This window comes from Equus caballus, chromosome 2 (assembly GCF_041296265.1).
Source record: "Equus caballus isolate H_3958 breed thoroughbred chromosome 2, TB-T2T, whole genome shotgun sequence".
Classification (NCBI taxonomy): domain Eukaryota; kingdom Metazoa; phylum Chordata; class Mammalia; order Perissodactyla; family Equidae; genus Equus; species Equus caballus.
In genome coordinates this window covers 91717018-91735540 of record NC_091685.1, presented here as the reverse complement: position 1 = coordinate 91735540, position 18523 = coordinate 91717018, and the positions used below count along the sequence as shown (strand labels likewise).

Sequence of the window (18523 nt, the reverse complement as noted above, 5' to 3'; positions counted from 1 at the left end):
TACATTTTGAAGTATATGATTGCAGATGCTGAAGTCTGAGCAAGAAAATCAGGATCCATTTTCCCTGAATTTAAGCATATTTATATGCCCTTCATTTTAAAAAATCCCTCAGGTTTACCCTTCTAAAGCTTTCACCTGGCCTTGCTGCCTGTTTCCCTCCTGGGATGACATCCCTGGGGTCTGCAATCACTGAGCACGTCTTCAAGCGCTACAACATCAGTAAAGATTTTGATTTTAATATCTCGAGGAAGAATAAATGTAGAACCAGAAGAACTTGACTGGAACGAAGACCTTATTTAGGGATAATGAAAACCACTGAATGCATCTTATCAGCGTTTGGGTTTCAAAGCAGAATGCTTTTTAAGTGCTTGCTTTCAAGTTTCACCCTCCTCGAAGTTGTAGCGTTTTGTTAGGGCTTGGCTTCTTTCCTAAATAGACTTGTTGCTATGTCCAGAAATATATCATGGAATCTCATAAACACACACCATCACTCAGTTAACGGAAGCATCCTTTCTTACCTCTCATGAACTTTGCACCCTCGGGATTTGAGAATAGGGCTCATTAGTGTCTAAACCTCATATAAACCTACCAGAACGTCTTCTCTCTTCTTAGTGAATTAAAGAGGTTTTTGTTTTTTTTTTTTTTAAAGATTGGCACCTGAGCTAACAACTGTTGCTAATTTTTTTCCCTGCTTTTTTCTCCCCAAATCTCCCCAGTACATAGTCGTATATTGTAGTTGTGGGTCCTTCTAGTTGTGGCATGTAGGATGCCGCCTCAGTATCTGCTGACGAGCGGTGCCATGTCCGCGCCCAGGATCCAAAAGGGTTTTTTAAAGATCATGATTTTTCTGTTTTCTCTCCCTTCTAGTGGTTTTAAAATGTGGCTCTCTGTTCCACACTCCTTCTTAGCAACTACGTTTTCTAAGGAGGAACTATTATTGCCTTGCTGTTATTCTTTTCTTTGATTCCTACTTTCCTTCTGTCATTGTGTGCCTCAAGTTTCTTTCCAGGGCCATTCCTTTATTTCCAACCATTTTTGTCACCCTTTGGGCTCCTTAAGACCTGGCCTGCATTGGCTTTTTTCAACTAGCACATTCCCTTGGCTTTTCTTCACTGCTCATCTTCCTGAGCCGCCGGCAACAACCTGGCTCCTTCTCTATCTTGGGCTACCCCATATTCTTCCCACCACTCCAGAAAGACTTCCTACATTCAAGTTAGCTACTAGCCTGGAACTTTTCAGGGAACTTTTCAAAGCTCCTGGGCGTCATCTCTCTGTCTCTCCTCCATGAGTGGTGGTCGGAGCCAGTTCACATCCTTTGGAGTTGAGGTGGGCGAGAGGAGCCTCTGGTTTTGCCTGCTGGAAGATTACTGCTTCCTTGTGGCGGAGATACTGTGCTCTTCTGAGAGCCTATCGTGGGGCTGTCACTCTCCGCCAGGTTCAGAGGGTTTTTTTTTATTATCCCTGTCAGTTAGCAGCCCAAGGTTACTGCCAGCTCTCTGTCAGGGCTTTGATTTTTGTCAGCTATGGCCAGGTCCTTTTAGTTATCTGCTATCTTTTCAGCTTTGTTCAGGCTGAGCTCTACTTGTCTACTAATTAGCTCTTTGGAGATTTCCCTTTTAAAACTCACTATCACAGAGGACAGGAACCGTTCAAAAGTTTTGTGCTTCATAGACATTCCATATTCATCCATATCTCGTACAGCCGTATTTTTAAAATTAAAAGTGGCAGGTCCGGCCAATTTAAGGTATAGAAGGAACATCGTCTATAAAGAGAGACCTTCAGGTTCTTGATCAGGTATGTAGATGAGTGACAGTGAAAGGAAAGGGTTTACATCAAAAAACACTGAGGGGTACAAATTAAAAAGAAACTATCACTCTGTGTAACATATTCACATTTTCTTTATCTTCTGGTGTGCAAATATTGTGCTAGCTGAATATAAAAGTAGCACAACTTTAGGGTACAAAAAAAACACACTGTAATAACATCAAGAGTGGTCTTACATCAAGGAGGGCCCTGAGGATGTCTTTGTTGTCAACTTCAGAAGAAAAGAGAGGAACAGAAGAGGAAACTGGCAGAAGGAATAGATGCCAAAGAGAACTCAAAGGATTAGGTCCGGGTGAGGTGATCGGTATTCGAAAACAGTCTGCCTTCTGGCTCTGATCTAAGGGAATAGGCTGGCAGCCAAGCCAGAGGGCATAGCAGCACAAACACACCTTCAGCACACCGCTTCAGGGTTGCCTCAGTGCCTTAGAAATTGTGCTAGCAATTAGAAATAAAGATATGGAACAGCAATAGGCAAAATACTCTATGTATAGATAAAACTCTGCTTTTCACATAATTCCCAAACTGGTTGTCCCCTGCACACAAACATACCTTTTCTCTCACTCTCTCTTTTTCTTTTTTTTTATAAGCCCCTCTTCTTTTTCTAGGCTCCTAAGTACGTTTTTCTTCTGCTAACTTCGTACTGTTGTAAGTTGCGCTTACATTGCATTTACACACTGTTAATGCCTGCAAGATGAAAGTAAAAACCTTTGAATATATTAATGCTATAACACAGATGTCTTACTTTTTACTCTTTTTTTTTTTTAGCAAGTTGATGTGGCTAATAATGATGCAGATTGTGCTGGATGGATGTGCAGATGAAACAGGGGAATACAGATTAAATAAAAATTTCTTCAAAGCTTACATTTGCTTCATAATTTAACTTCTGGGCTTGTCTCAGTGGTAGTAGGTACGAACAGGCATCATCGCATTGTTCTAAAAGATCTTGGCATCACAGAGCAACAATCACCCAAACAGCACTGTGGTACTTCTTCGAAGCAAGAGGAAAATAATAACAGGGAAAATAAGGATTCCTAGTGACTCTGAACAGAGAGGCCTGAACCAAGTGCTAATAAGGTGAGAGCTACGCGAAATCAGGGATGAAGTTTGTGTGCTTAAGAAGTAATCTGATTGTACACAGAATTTTGCTTTCTGTAGCTATATTCAAAGCGTCACTAGCTTCTTTTTCCAGATGGTGAATGTGGTGTGTGCCAGAGGTGGTCAGATGCTCACATCTATGGAATGATCCTATCATTGAGCTCTTTTAAACAATGAATTAAAAGGGATATGCATGACATAGGCCTTGGAGCAGGCACAACCAATTTCTCTTTCACATGTCCATTCCATCAAGAAGCATTTATTAGCATGCTGCTCCCATGCCAGGGATTTTGCTAGGGCCCTAGGACATGAGGAGGAGGGCTCTGGGGTCTGCATCTTTAACGTGTGAAGAGAAGCTTACTAGTTGGACAAAGAGGCGGGTGTTGAGGCGTGGAGTCATGGATGAGCAGCAGCATTGGGCAAAGGTGAGACTGTCAGCGAGGCCAGAGTGTAGGCCGTATGTGTGGGGGCGGGGTGGGGAGAGAAGGGAGGGACAGAATGACAGGTGATGACACTAGGCAGGTAGGTCTAAGCAGACTCTACAAGGCCTTATCTGCTAACCTAAGGCATTTAGAATTTACCCTATAGGCAACAAGAAGCCAACTGGAAGCTTCTAGCAAAGGGAAAGTGTAACATAATCTGATCTCCTGTTATGACAACTCTAATAGCTGTAAGGAAAGAACATTGGCTCCTCTAGAAGAGGCTGATGCAAGGAGACCATTAGAAAGCGTGCAGTTTTCCAAACTGTGATGACGATAGTCAGCTGAAGAAAAGCAGCTGGATTCAAGAAACACTTTAAGGGACTTAGATTAGCAGAACTGAGCTTCAGCTCAAAATGTCTGCCAGTAGCCACCTCGTTACCCCACCCCTCCACTATCTTACCTGACGTGGGCAACTTGCTGAGAATCCCATCCCATGCTTCTTTCTGGGTAAAGGAACTCAGCTCATAAGGGTCTAATAAGAAACAGGAAAGAAAGGTCATTCTTCTTCTTCCGTGTGGAGCTTTATGAACACAGATAGCAGCCATCCCCTCATGCACTGTGTTACCTCTCACCACGCCTAAATAGAGCGCTCAAGATAACACACACGTGCCATCTTTTCCTGAATGAATGAAACACAATGAGTGACAAAACTGGAGTGCAAAAAAACCTCCACAGATTGTAGCAAAGCATTGTATTTGTTTAAAATAGTTGCTAGAGTGTAAAGATAACCTTTTTATTTTTATTTTGAAACAGGGGAAGTGACCAGTTTATTGTAAACAATAAAAAAGTTACTCTCTTGTGCTATTTAGAAACAAGTGCCCATCCCTCTGTAGAAACAAAACTAAGTATGTGTTATATAGGTAGTGGTCTATAAGGCGCATCTCTTGGCCTCCAAGTGACACACACAGCATGTCTATGTGGTCACATGGCAGAGTTGCTTTGGGGAGTGACTGTCGAGGCCTTGTGCTTTTGGGGTGGTGAGCTCCTGATGCTGCAAGAGAAGAGAGCTATTGCCTTCTGCTGATGTTACTAAAGAAGCAATAGGCAAACGTGGCTGACAGGGACAGTTGAGCAGTCTGTGCCCTGCACAAGGACACCCTGCTGAGCAGCAAGTGGCAAGTGCAATCTAGGAGTTGTGTCTGACTCGAGCAGGGCTTTTTAAAATCACATCTAAGTGCTGGATGGGAGAATGGGATCCTGGATTTAAGATAAAAGGACTAGAATGAGTGGAAAAGGATATAGCTGAGACCACATTCGCGGACAATGTCCTGAATTTACCCACTGCCCCAATCTGAATCATATCCTTTTATACCATCTGCCCATTATTTCCTCTTGTGGTTTTTGAGCTTCATATCTGTCTTGCTGTCTGGATCTTCTCTCTCACTCCACTTGGCTGGTATAACTTTTAAAGGGCCTAAAAGGGAAAAGGGGCACACAGTGTCTTTAAACACAATTGACACAGCCATCTGTCAAGCACCGAGGACGTCTGGGAGAGATTGCTTGCCATGCTCATTTGGCCAACTGGTCGATGTGGGCCCTAATAATCAGATTATTGGAGCAGCAGCATGTTCTACTGGATGAAACTTCAGACATTACTTATGGATGAAATGAGGTCAGAAGAGGTCAGAAAAGATAAGAGATGAGCTGGCCATGACAGCTGTCCAAGCTGCCCTTGAGAGGCAACATCTCAGCACCGGAGCCAGGGCTGCATCATCTCTTGGAGAAGGAATTCCGTCCACCAGAACCACTGCTGCTGCAGTGTTTCAACCCCAGGGCATATCTCACGGGCAAAGCAACTCTCCTGGAGGAGGATGGGGGAGAAGCAAGCAAACACTGCTTTTGAAGTAATGAAAGCATTAACCTTATGTCTGTGCTCTTCTCGGGAGTTTTACAGCCAGGCTGGGAGCTCCCCGAGAGCAGCTATTAGCATTGTGGTCGTCCTTGGGCATCTATCCGAGTGAAAGCAGGCATAAGCGAAGGGATGGCTTGATGACTGCAAAATACACACAGTCTGGTGTAGAGAGTTGGAGAGAGAGCTTTTTAAGAGCAGGTCTCACAGAAGAAAAAACATTTAAAGTAGATTTCTTTGGTTGTACAGACAAATAAAAAGGTCTACTCCTGTGAGTGATAGTGCACCATCATTTGCCTAATTTTCTAGAGTAGAAATAAGTTAGACTCTCACTTGGAGAATCATAACAGGATTTACTCTATCTCAACAAAGATGAAATCACAAATGTAAAGCTTAAAACAAAATCGTCTTAGCCTTTTGTAAATTGCCCCTAACCTAGGGCCAGAAATATTAAAAAAGGGAATAGATTTAGATACGTAAATTTATCATTCATAAAGTTTCTATTTTCTTGCACAAGAAAATAGCATATTGAATTGAGAATTGGTCACTTCATTAAGTGGTGCAAAGCCTGCTTTTAAATCCAACTTGAATGTTATTCCAATCATAGCCACCACTTGAAACGAAATATGCATATAATACACACATTCTTTGTGAAAAATAATATTAACCTCAAAGAGCTATAGGTTAAAAAGAGCAGAGTTCCCACTTCCAAGTGTAATAAATCAATCCAATTTTGGGTCAAGGTTGTAAAAACATTTCTAGAGCTTTCTACTGTAAATACAATAAGCTCAAGAATTTTTCTCCTAGAGAAGCAAAAAATGCGTTTCTAAACTGCAAGCACTTGCAACCTATCCCCCAATGCCAATGCCAATACAGCTTCCTTCTGTTGCACTTTATTTTAATGCTCTTCTTTTCACAGATGAAAGTTTCATTTTTTTAAGAGAAGAGACAAGAATATGCAGATAGTATGGCAGTGATGGCTGGGAGGGATAGCAATAGTTTATGTGGTCTGGGAATTCTCTTCTATGTCACCATCCTCCCCCTTCTGTGAGTGTAGCAAAATAATTGGCCAACATAATTAAATATGAATCTGCAGAACTTCAGACTGTGAGCGAGTGATCAGTTCTTTGATAAGCTAAAAGGGGTGCTTCACCCGGCCCCGTATTCCGAAAGCAAAGTGGGAAAACCTGTGCTTTCTTTGATTTGTGAAAGGGTGCCTCTGCTGTAAATAAGAAGCACATCCTTGACATTTCCTTACGAAGACATCTGAAAACTTGGACGGTATTTATCACAAATGCAGAGGGGACTTCACAGTACATTCTAGTCCTTCAGTCCCAGTCGTCCCCACCAGCGTTCACAGGATTTTAAAAGGAAGAAGTTTTCAGCTTATTTGGGAGGTAGTACCACAGAACTAAAATAAAACAAACAAAAAAATCATAATGTAATAGTAACCAGCAGTTAGAAAATGAACCAATAATGTTTACTGAAGACCTGTGGTGGGCAGAGCTCTCCACCAGCTACCATGGAAAGGTATAAATCAAATGGAAAATAAACTTCCTCCCTCAAAGGGCCTACAGTAAAGTGGAAGAAATATAGATAAACAAATGCAGGTGAATGTACAAACAGCACATGAACCTTGAAAAGTCAGAGCAGGCAAAACCGATTACAACCGAACACACACGAGTTCGTGTGGAGGGGCCTCTCTGACAGGCTGAGTTCATTTGAGACAGCTTCAAAACTTGGACCTTCAGGCACAGAAACGCAGCTGGAGGCCAGTGCTGTCCATGATATGAACTCGTTCATTTTCCGTCAAAGCGTTTACTCAGTGTGAGATAGGACGGTAGTTACGTAATTTGATCATATGTAAAGGTTTAATAAAATTAATCCAATATTTGATTTACTCACCCTTCTGTTGATTGTTTTCGACAGACTATGAATTTTGTTTTAGCTAAAAAGAAAAAGAGTTGATGTTTAGAATTTTAACTTGCAATATTTAAATAATGTACCTGAAAGATTATTTTTTTTAGATTAATTGAAGGGAATTGTGACTCATCTCTATGCTAACTTAAGGATTTTAAGTTTAGAAGGCAAAGAATGAGAAGGTGTTTTCTCAGATTTTTCCCCCCTTACTTTAAGAATCACTAACAGAGACTATCATCTTAATTACTATCATGTTAATATTTAGTATTTTAGTCTGAATAGAGAAAGAAGAAAGTGTCTGACTCCAAGAAATAATTTCTCATAGAAAATTCTAATATTTACAACTAAATCTCATGAACATTCAAAAGGAATAAGCAGAAAGCTACTTGAGTACAGAAATACTGGCTGCTTTTTTTGATAAAGATTTAGTCCATAAGACAGTGAGGATGCAATCACATACATGGCAGGATTACAGGCAGGAACAGGACTACAGTAAGAAGCTACTGATCACTAAATGCAGTTTATTAAATTAGGGAGATAAGTTAATTTTTAATAGGATTCACTCTGTCTAAACAACTATACTTACAGCTATACGAGTGAATGGTCAAACTAGTTCATCACAATTTTTCTTCCCCCTGAGGAAGATTAGCCCTGAGCTAATATCTGTGCCAATCCTCCTCCACTTTATCTGTGAGTCGAGGCCTCAGCATGACTGACAAGTAGCACAGGTCCGAGCCGGGGATCCGAACCCGTGAACACAGGCAGCAAAAGCAGAGCCTGCCAAACTTGCTCACTACACCCCAGGGCGGCAGCATCACAATTTTGACATCTATGAGTTATCACTTACTTGGAGAAGGAGTGTGGTTTAAGTGATAAAAACGTTATTTAAAATCCATGGATGACCTGGTTCTTTAGAGTTCTTTAGAATTTAACATTGAGTATGCAATCTATGGGGATATTATAAGAAATACTATGCACCTAGAAGAGTCAAAAACACAGAGAATAAAAGGATCTATAGAGGCCAGGTAAAATTGTCTACTTATTTAAATTCTATTAATCAGAAAACCTAATTAGTTGTGATGTTTCTGGTAGTAGTTTAATAACAAAAATTGATATTTAAAATTATAAACCTGGAACTCTTGAAGTACCATCTGAATCATTAATTTCAGAGATAACCTACCTGTATTTTATTTGTGGACATATATTACTTCATACCAAACTGCTATCTAAAAAAAAAAAGGATGGGGAGTTTGAGATGGTATACCATAAAATAAACACATACACATTCAAAATATCTTTAAAGTAAAGGTGTTATTTATTGCAGTGGAGATAACGGTTTAATTTTTTTTAAATCTTTGGAACTGTGAGAGTTGCAGAGAAACACAACAAACGCTGTCAGAATGGAATGGAGCAGAAAGGTCCCTGCCAATTCCAGGCCCAGGGATGGCGTTTTGTGTGTCTCAGTTTCCCCTTCTGTGCAATGCGGAAGCTCTCTACAGCTCCCAGTGCTGACCTTCCAGTCCTCTAATTAGGAGGGTCAGAAAGAAGTCCTTTTCTGGCACACCTCACACATGCTGCTTGTAAAGCAGAGGGTGAAGAATTTAAAACTAAGCTGAACATAGACGATAAATTCACAGGGGTCATTGCTCTGCGAGGGGTCTTAAATAAGCTGAAAAGAAGAAATTCGGAGCTTAGAGTATTAAGTACGAGTCAATTCCCAAAATCATGCTGTCTTCATCATTTCATCTGCTCCAAAAGCAACATTCACCGTAAAATAACGCATAAAAAATGTTTTAATTAACATTTTACATGTTAGTACACTAACTTCCACAAGTCAAAATTTATTTTGCACGCGCATTTACGAATCCTAACACATGACAAATTTTTCATGTTCCACTAGACATGGCTGTTATATAATCTGTTTTAACACGTGTAACTTTCTTATTTTTTAGAAGCTACTTTAATTATCTTCCAAAGACGTTACAAGATGGTGGGGGTGGGGGAAGAAGGGAACCTCAGTTATTTTTATAGAACTGGTGAAACAGAGCAGTCTGTAGATTCCCTCCGGCTTGGCAGGTGTTTGCGTTCGGCACAGGGAGAATTATGCCAAGCCGAGGAAACACCAAGGATCTGCGGTACGGCAGCTTGAAACATTGGGAAAAGTTGGGTTCCAGCTGAGAAGCCTGCACCTTTAGCTTCTCCTGGTTGAATAGGAATGGAGCGAAAAACTATAATTAGAAATTATACAGGATACAAAAAAAAGCAACTTCTGTGTCATAAAAGCAACGTGGATTCTACCTGGTCCCTTTTGGGCTAAGTAAGCTGTTTGATCAGCTTCTCAGAGTCTCTGTGGATGTCCTTATATGAGTCTAATTGAAGGACTCCTGTTCTCTTTTTATTTTTGCTCTATGAAAAATGTATCGGAGATGTCTTATAATGAACTTTGATATGGTGAAATGATAATAATGTCCTAATTATATATAAAAATGTAATTACACTTGCTTCTATTATAGAAAAACTCCCTTTATAATGAAGTGTTATGTTGGAAAAAGATTTTCATTATAGGCGGACTCCTTTACTTGTTAATTTGAGCTCTGATTCATCACTTTAATATTAAAAAAGTTCTTTGTAAGTTACTTTTGATGTGTCTCATTTATGGTTCATTTCACTTCCTGGGCACCACCAGGAGCCCAAATCCAAACTTCTTTGAAAGACACTTAAAAATACATCTTTCAAAAGGAATTCTTCTTTCTACGTGGTGGAACACGAGTAGTCAAGAAAAATATTACTGACCTTCTCATTTACCTGAGCTTTGAAAACTTTTGTTTTGAAATTTGAAAACAAAAATATATATATGGCTTCTCAGATATTTAAAAATCTGTCAGTGCATAAGTCGGTAATATGTAGACTATTTAAAAATAGGTTTTAGCGGGGCTGGCCCCGTGGCCGAGTGGTTAAGTTCGCGCGCTCCGCTGCAGGCGGCCCAGTGTTTAGTTGGTTCGAGTCCTGGGCGCGGACATGGCACTGCTCATCAGACCACGCTGAGGCAGCGTCCCACATGCCACAACTAGAAGAACCCACAACGAAGAATACACAACTATGTACTGGGGGGCTTTGGGGAGAAAAAGGAAAAAATAAAAATCTTTAAAAAAAAAAATAGGTTTTAGCCAATAATCAATTATATAGGTGACTTCACAGGACTCAAACAATATGGATTCTTCTCTACTCCTTTTGAGTTGGCTCAGGTCATCATTTCACCGAATTAAGTGCAAACTGAGAAGTGCAAAAAATTTGTCTTCTTTGTTCTTCATAAGAAATCGGGTCCAAGTCTTGGTAGGAAAAATAGTTAGATGGTTAAAATTAGTTTTGAGGTATCCGCTTATCTAGCTGAATCTGTCCACTGCCATCTCAGGGATGAGCATTTCATCATTAACACCAAATAGAAAGAGATTAAGCTAAAATTGTTAGAATCAACATGAAAATTTAATTGAAATAAAGAAGACACTCAAAAGGATTGCAAGAAAAATCCAAAAACTAACCTACAACTACCACAGAGTATTATATTTATTTTAGGGAATCCACTTTCAAATTTTAAATAAGTTTAATTCATTTAAAAATTAATTTATTTTTAGTGTGATGGGTCCTTAGAAGTGAGACTATGATATAAATAGGTCTAACTTTTATAACATCAGAATCACTACCTATGTTTATTGTTCTATAATTTGTAAGTAGAATAGGAATCTTGAAAATTCTAGAGAATTCCAGTTTCTTTTATAACCTCTTCCTGAATACGGTGACTGCCAAAATTTTGCTATAACTTTAGTTATGGGACTTTAAAGGAATTGTACTTGATTCCTCCTTCTCCACTGTCCCAAGTCTACACCCAGACTTTCGGTGAACACTTTTTTATTTTTTTGAGGAAGAATTGCCCTGAGCTAACTGCTGCCAATCTTCCTCTTTTTGCTGAGCAAGGCTGTCCCTGAGCTAACATCCGTGCCCATCTTCCTCTACTTTATATGTGGGACACCTACCACAGCATGGCTTGCCACGCGGTGCCGTGTCCGCACCCAGGATCCGAACTGGCAAACCCCAGGCTGCCGAGGCAGAACGTGTGCACTTTACCGCTGCACCACCGGGCCGGCCCTCAGTGAACTCTTTTGATTCTACCTCCTAAATAACTCTCAAATCCACTGTCACCACCTCTGCACCTCCTACCCCTTCTACCCGCGCACCTAAACCACTGCCATATCTCACTCAGATTCTTGCAATGGCCTCCTAGTCTCTTTGCTTCCTCTCCAATCTATTCTCCGTGTATCAGTTAACGATCTTGTAAACCATAAACCAAACCATGCCACCTCCCTGCATAAATCCTTTCTGTGGTTTCCTTGTACACTCAGAATAAAATCTAAGCTCCTTACATGACACAAAAGGCTGGAGATGATCTGATTCCTACATACCCCTTCAACTTCACCTCCTGCCACTCCCCCTTCACACACTCAGCCCCTCTCAGACACACTTTCAGTCCTTTAAACACACCACATTCTGCTTCCTCTACCTGAAATGCTCTTTCCCAGATGTTACATGGCTGGATCCTTTCATGTCTCAGTTTCAATGTTGCTGAAATGCCTGGAAGCCCATCTGAGCAGTGTCCAACTTTGGCTGTTTTCTCTTGTAACAGCCTATTTCCCCTTTCATTCTACCCTCCCTCACTGTCACTCACTTAGGCATTTGTTGGTTTCATTTCTGTATCCTTCATAAGACGTAGCTTTGAAGAACAAGAGCCATGCTAAGTCCCAAACCACATCCACTCTCCCATCCCCTGTCTCCAAGAATCTAACCTTCCTTGTTCTCTCAAAATTACCAGGCCTATGCACATCTCCAGTCATGCTCTCCCCTTTGCCTGGAATGGTTTCCTCATAATCTGCAAACTTTCAAAATCTTTCTTGTCTTTCAAGATCCAGTTCAAATGCCACCTCATCTGAGGAGTCTTCTTTGACTCTTGTATTCAGAATTAACTTGTCTTTGAGTTTCAGCACCACTTTATTTGTAGTACTAATCCCATCTTGGTTTGCACCAAGGTTAGTTGTATACAGCCTGTTACCTTCAGAACCACGCTTCTGATTGTTTGGGGTATTTTTCTTTGTTTGAATTTTTCAGTTTTTAAACAACATTTAACTTATGCCCTCCCTGTTCCTCCTTTCAGCAAATAAATTGTATAACTTAATAGACAAAGGATACTTCCTCTCTTAAACAAAGCTGATAAGTCAATGGTTTTCTATATCAGAATTTTCATAAAAATCTCTAAAGTCATTGGTATTTGTTAGACTTTAACAATAAGTGAGTTAATTGTAATAATTCAAATGCCTATTTGGCAAATAATAGCAACTTAAGGACAAAAATTATGTTTCCTCCTTTGCATTTTTACTTTTATCCAGGTGAAAATGGAGAATCAATGTTTGTCAATAGTCACTGCTAATGTGAATGATATCATAAGAAAGTAAACATGATGACGTCTCAGATATGATAACATGGACCCATGGGCTCTCAAAGGGAGTATGGTGCTTAATGTTAACAGAAGGAAGACATAGCCAAGAAAACCCACTGAGTTTTAAAAATAATTTTGTACAACTAACTTTTGGAATGATTTGGTAAAAGGTAAATATGAGTAGCTGGCCTACTTTAATTCCTGCTCAAAAAGATAGATATAACAAGTAATGATATATTAAACTTGGAAGAGGTTGAATTTCTTTATTTCTTTCTTTATTTCTTTATTTATTTTTTCTCCCCAAAGCCCCAGTACATAGTTGTATATCATAGTTGTAAGTTCTTCTTGTTCCTCTGCGTGGGACACCACCACAGCCTGGCTTGATGAGTGGTATGTAGGTCTGCACCCAGGATCCAAACTGGCGAATCCCCAGCCTCCAAAGCGGAGTGTGCAAACCCAACCGCTACACCACCATGCCGGCCCCAAGAGTGGGAATTTAGAATTAACAAAATCTCTCTTGGCTTTTTGGACTTTTTGAAGTTTTCATTTCTCTACTTACAAGATCTTTCAAGTTATATCATTTTAAATGTTAAAAAGGATGAAAGAATGCACATATGAATCATCTCTGAAAATATTTTTTTTTGTTTTTTTGGTTTTTTTGAGGAAGATTAGCTCTCAGCTAACTACTGCCAGTCCTCCTCTTTTTGCTGAGGAAGCCTGGCTCTGAGCTAACATCCTTGCCCATCTTCCTCTAGTTTATACGTGGGACGCCTACCACAGCATGGCTGCCAAGCTGTGCCATGTCCGCACCCGGGATCCGAACCAGCGAACCCCGGGCCCATGAGAACTTAACCACTGCGCCACGGGGCCGGCCCCTCTGAAAATATTTTTTAAAAAACATTATTAGTACTGGGAAAATCCTTCTCAAAATACCTCTATTTTTTTTTTAATCTTAGCAATGTCTCTTCTCCCAGTAAAATATGTCATATTTATTCTCTCCTGATAACTAGTATTTGAATCCAAATGGGAGAATCTAAAATAACGCTAGGTGTTAACATTTCTGAAAGAGTTATATTCAGCTACATAAAGCAGAAAATCCAAGTTGAACTGGCTAGAATGAGATAGAGCTTATTTTTCTGTCATATGAAAAAAGTTGGGGGCTAGGCATTCATAGGCTAATATGGAGGCACCCTAGTCAACAGGGACTCTCCTTCTTCTAGTTTGTGCTCCACCATTCTTCCTCACAGCTCTTATTCTCAAGATTGACACATGAACCAACATGAATGCTGGAGCTCCAGCCCAACAACTACATTCCAGGCAAGAAAAAAGACGAAGAAGAGGAAGAGCGAAAGATCATGTCTCCTAGCTGAGTCAATTCTCCTAAAAGGATTTCTCAAAAATCCTACTCAATGTCTTAATGCTTTCTGCTTATATCTCATTAACCACCCTTACCTGCAAAAAAAAACAGGAAATGTTTTCTTCCACGTAGGCACATTACTGTTCGATATAAAATTATGACTTTGTTACTAAGGAATGAGGGGGAAATGGATATTGGGAAAGCCACATACAGTAATGCTGAAATGACTTATGTACTTTAGGATAAACATTTCCAACCATATTTTATGCCCTCTCCTGCCCTCTCACTATGCTCCAACCATAACAACCTCCTGGTAGGGCCCAGGACGCTGTAGAATCCCCACAATTGCTTTCCTCCTTCATGGAAATCTTGTCTTCTGACTTCTTCCAAGGCTGGCTCCTTCTCTCTTGTCAGGTCTCTTCTCAGCTAAAATGCCACCTCACAAAACTGTCCTCACAACTCTAGCGTGTACAAGTCTCCTTCCCGAACCCCAGTGTTCTCTCCATGACACCCTGTTGTATTCTCCAAAGCACTTAGCACAATCAGTAATTGCTGCCTTTATATATCTGCTTAAGAGTTTATCTGTATATCTCCAAAGAGAGCATAAACCCCATGAGAGCAAGGATCAGCCTTGACCACCGTTACTATATTCCCGGAACCCAATCTTGTGTGTAACACATTGTGGGGTTCAATAAATCCTTGTTAAACAAATGGGGAAAACACCAAGAAAATTGTAATTCAACTAATAAATGAAAACATCACTTTGCCAACATTTTCCTTTTGTGTGACCAATTAAAACATAAATCCCTTTTTACAGTTATAACTTATATGAGTCACGAGAATCAGGCTCTACATGTGACAACCTAAGGGAGGTCCCACTGGTTGGAATTGTTTTGCTGAACCCAAGAGTTTATCTCCTTCTGCATGACGTGACAGGAAAGTTGGATCCATCTGCAAGCTTCGCTATGGAAGTCTCCAAAGAAAAGTCCCATTGAGCACACAGTGTTCTTCAAATGTTTCTCCTAGGAGCCTAATCAGACCACCCAATGCATCTTTTTCTTGTTCTCTTAATATATCAGAAGTTTATATAGAAATGTGATTCTAAAGCTTTTTTCTAACTTAGTATTTTACCTGGTATTCTTGATATAAATGGAAGGAAGGAAGAAATAAAATGATGGGAGAAGGAAGGAAGAGAGAGCAAGAAGGAAGGACGAGGAGAAAGAAGAGAAAGGAAGGGAGAGATAAAACAAGAAAACGAATGGTTAGTTGCAAAGAAGAACTTTTCATTGGGGCAGTCTGAGTCCTAGGCTTTGGAGAATTCCTGGGAGACATTTTAGCATCTAATTCTTCAAGTAGCTCATTAGGGTGATGAAAAGCCCATGACGGAGGGGCAGTGCCATGTTTGAAGAGCCAGGGGTTCCTGTTATCCTGAATTATTAAGTAGTCAATATTCAGTGGGTCATTGCCTGCCCGCCTGTCTTCAGCAGGTGGTGCCCCCTGCCTCTCTCTGGAAAGCAGCTGCTTACTCCCAGGCTCCCAAGAGCCTCCAGCAGCCATTTGTTTCGATTTAAGACAGACACTGTCATTATTTTGTGCAGAGCTTCACAGCAATACTTCCTACTAAATCCTTGAACCATCTGAGTAGCACCAGACAGGCTTCTGGCTTCATTAATAATGCATCCATGCTTATCAATAGGTTTAGACAACCTGTACTTAGAAGCTTCTTCAGAAGGAGTGGGTGGGTTTTTTCACACCAGTTAGCTTCATTCTGTCAGTTCCTCAGTGTTGACATTATATCCAACTGTGTTCTGAAAACCAGAGGTGCTAAAATTGTGTCTGGGCTATTCTCGCTTGCTTTGGAGTGTTTCTTGATGGAGTTAAGTCATGGTGGTTGGCCTTCCCCACTTTCTGCCCTTCCTTTCAAGTGTTCTCTAAAGGAAAAAATATTTCCGATCACTTCACTTTAAACCTTATTACAGGACGGCTCCTCATATTCGATCAATTTGGGCTGTTCTTGTTGGCACCCTGCTCTGATCTTGGTATAGTTCGGTACAGTGCAGTCAGACTGAACTCTATGACACGTATCCTGTGCATGGAAAGTTACGCAACTATTCACTCACAGTCACAAAGAAGCAATGCACCTTCGAGATCTTGGGATTTGAATAAATATCCATTAGAAGGGCTACTGCAAAGTTCAATCTACTGGTTTGTCTGCAACCTGTTTGTACCTTGCTAAAAAGCAATGCCTAAAGTAATGAAGGCACTCTGAAATCCCATAGGGCACCAAAGACAGAAAGTAAAACGTTATTTTTTTCAATGCTGGAGTGTGGAATATATCAATGTAGCAATTTCTTTTCAAAATGATCATTTTTAAGATTTCCTTTCTGAAGCTCGTGTATCATTGCTGCTTACCAAAATATATAGCTATCCAAGTGAAATTAATAGGGCTGGTATAATAGTCTCGTTGTTAATGGAGAAACTGTACAGAAGGAAGCTTAAGGATTTTTTTCTGGAGGCATACACATAGAAGTACAACATACATAATATAACACACACACACGTATACGCATATCTCTGCATGGAGGTAATGTGAATGTAGAATTCAAATTGTATCAATTTATTAAAAATTCTTTGCTATGTTGTATTTTTCCTCCTAAGAAATTAGACGTTTGGTAGGCACAATAACATCTACCCAAAGATGTCCATGTCCCATCCCCAGAACCTGAGAATATGTTGTGTTATGTGGCAAGGGGAAATTAAGATTGTAAATGAAACGAAGTTGATAATCAGATGACTTGAGATGGAGAGCTTATTCTGGATTATCCATGTGAGCCAATGTAATCACAAGGGTCTGTAAATGGGGAATAGGGAGGCAGAAGAATCAAAACCAGAAAGATGATGTTAAGAGCAGACTTGACCAGCCATTGCTGGCTTTGAAAGATGGAATGGGGCCACTAGCCAAGGAATTCAGGCAGCCCCCGAAAGCTGGAAAAGGCAAGAAAACTGCTTCCCCCCTAGATCTCTGCTTATACCTTAACTTCAGCCCCATGAGATCCATTTCAGACTCCTGGTTTCCACAACTATAAGATGGAAATCTTGTGGGGGTTTTTTAAGCCACTAAGTTTGTGGTAATTCATTACAGCAACAACAGAAATCTAATATAAAGCAGTTTCTAGAAAAAGCATGAAAATCGTAAATACTAAAATAAACAAGCTTGAGGTGAACACCGACAATCAAAATAACCACCTAAGAAATAGCCACTCCCCTACACCATTTGTTAAGAACAATTTAGCACTATTTATCAAAAACAATAAAATTTTTTCCATATTTCTTGATGAAGAAATTGTACTTCTTGGGATTTTCTTGTAGTGAAATAGATGCAATTTCACATGTAAATGCAAGCACACACATTTTTTGAAGTATTATTTGAAATAGTAAACAATTAGAAACAACCAAAATATGCAGCAGAATAGAATTGATTAAAGTAAATATGGTATATGTGCACATTACGCAGCCAATGAAAATAATGCCCTGGGGAACATCTAATGACACAGAAAGTTCTTACAATGTATTATATAAAGAAAGGTTTATGAACTAGTATGATTTCATTTATATAGAATATACACATATACATTTAACTGTATTTGTAAGAATAAAGTAAAAGATTGGGAAATACTAACAGTGATCATTTCTGGATATAATGATTACTTTTTTCTTTTTCAAAACTTTCCAAAATGAAAGTGTACTATTTTCATACTCAGAAAAAGCCTATGACAAACTCTATTTTAAAAATTGCCTTGTAGAAATGCCTCTCCCTAGTTCAAGATAGGAGAGATTGAGACCATTTCCCTTCCTAGGGACTCATATCATTTGCTTGAAAATGAATGACTGTTAAGTTATTCAAAGTAGTGAGAATTCTTAGCTGAAAGTATTGTATATGTGCAGAGAAGTGAACTGAAATGGGTAGCATGCCATCAACCACTGACAGCCCAGATTTAACCCAAAATAGGAAAGATGCCTGAGGGTTGTTTGTTCATGAGAAGGCAGGATATTTGGAAGCCAATGAGTAGGTCACAGAAGAATTGCTCTTTTGGAACTGTCTGATCTTCCTTTTTCAGGTTTTGTGAAGTATCAATGTGAACCAGCCTGACAGAACTCATCAGACAGAGGAAAGAGATTTTCTGACTTAATTGAATGCTTTCCCTTGCCTTAGAAATCTCTGACGCCTTTGTTAATTGATTTGTGATTTCGTAGCAGACAATATATCTCTGGCTCACAGAAACACAAGGGAATAAGGCTTTTGTTTATTTTAAGCTATCTAATACATTAATATGTTTTTGGGAAGGATTTTAGAATACATATAATATTCTAAATATACATATATAGTTTTTCAAAAGTTTTGGTTGATCCACAGCAAAATCTTTGGAATTTAAACTTCCAAAGACATTGAAATAAATTTACAGTTTATAGAGTACAGCAAGTCTTTTAAAAATGGTATTTCAATGTTGCCA

General features: G+C 39.7%; 1 long non-coding RNA gene across 6 annotated transcripts in view; it reads right to left on the bottom strand.

The window, feature by feature from the left end:
• The window catches only part of LOC111772542 (uncharacterized), a 217885-nt gene that overhangs the window by 32890 nt on the left and 166472 nt on the right, over positions 1 to 18523 (bottom strand). For 2 of the 6 annotated variants that reach the window (XR_011436754.1, XR_011436757.1), the window contains 7 exons: positions 8351 to 8396; positions 7156 to 7198; positions 6438 to 6661; positions 5263 to 5394; positions 4714 to 4815; positions 3802 to 3873; positions 2374 to 2508 (listed from right to left, as the gene is read on the bottom strand). This is a non-coding gene — a long non-coding RNA (uncharacterized lncRNA). Of the gene's footprint in view, positions 1 to 2373; positions 2509 to 2686; positions 2813 to 3801; positions 3874 to 4713; positions 4816 to 5262; positions 5413 to 6437; positions 6662 to 7155; positions 7199 to 8350; positions 8397 to 18523 lie in introns of all 6 variants that reach the window. The other 4 variants (XR_011436756.1, XR_011436755.1, XR_011436758.1 and 1 more) reach the window with 4 other exon arrangements.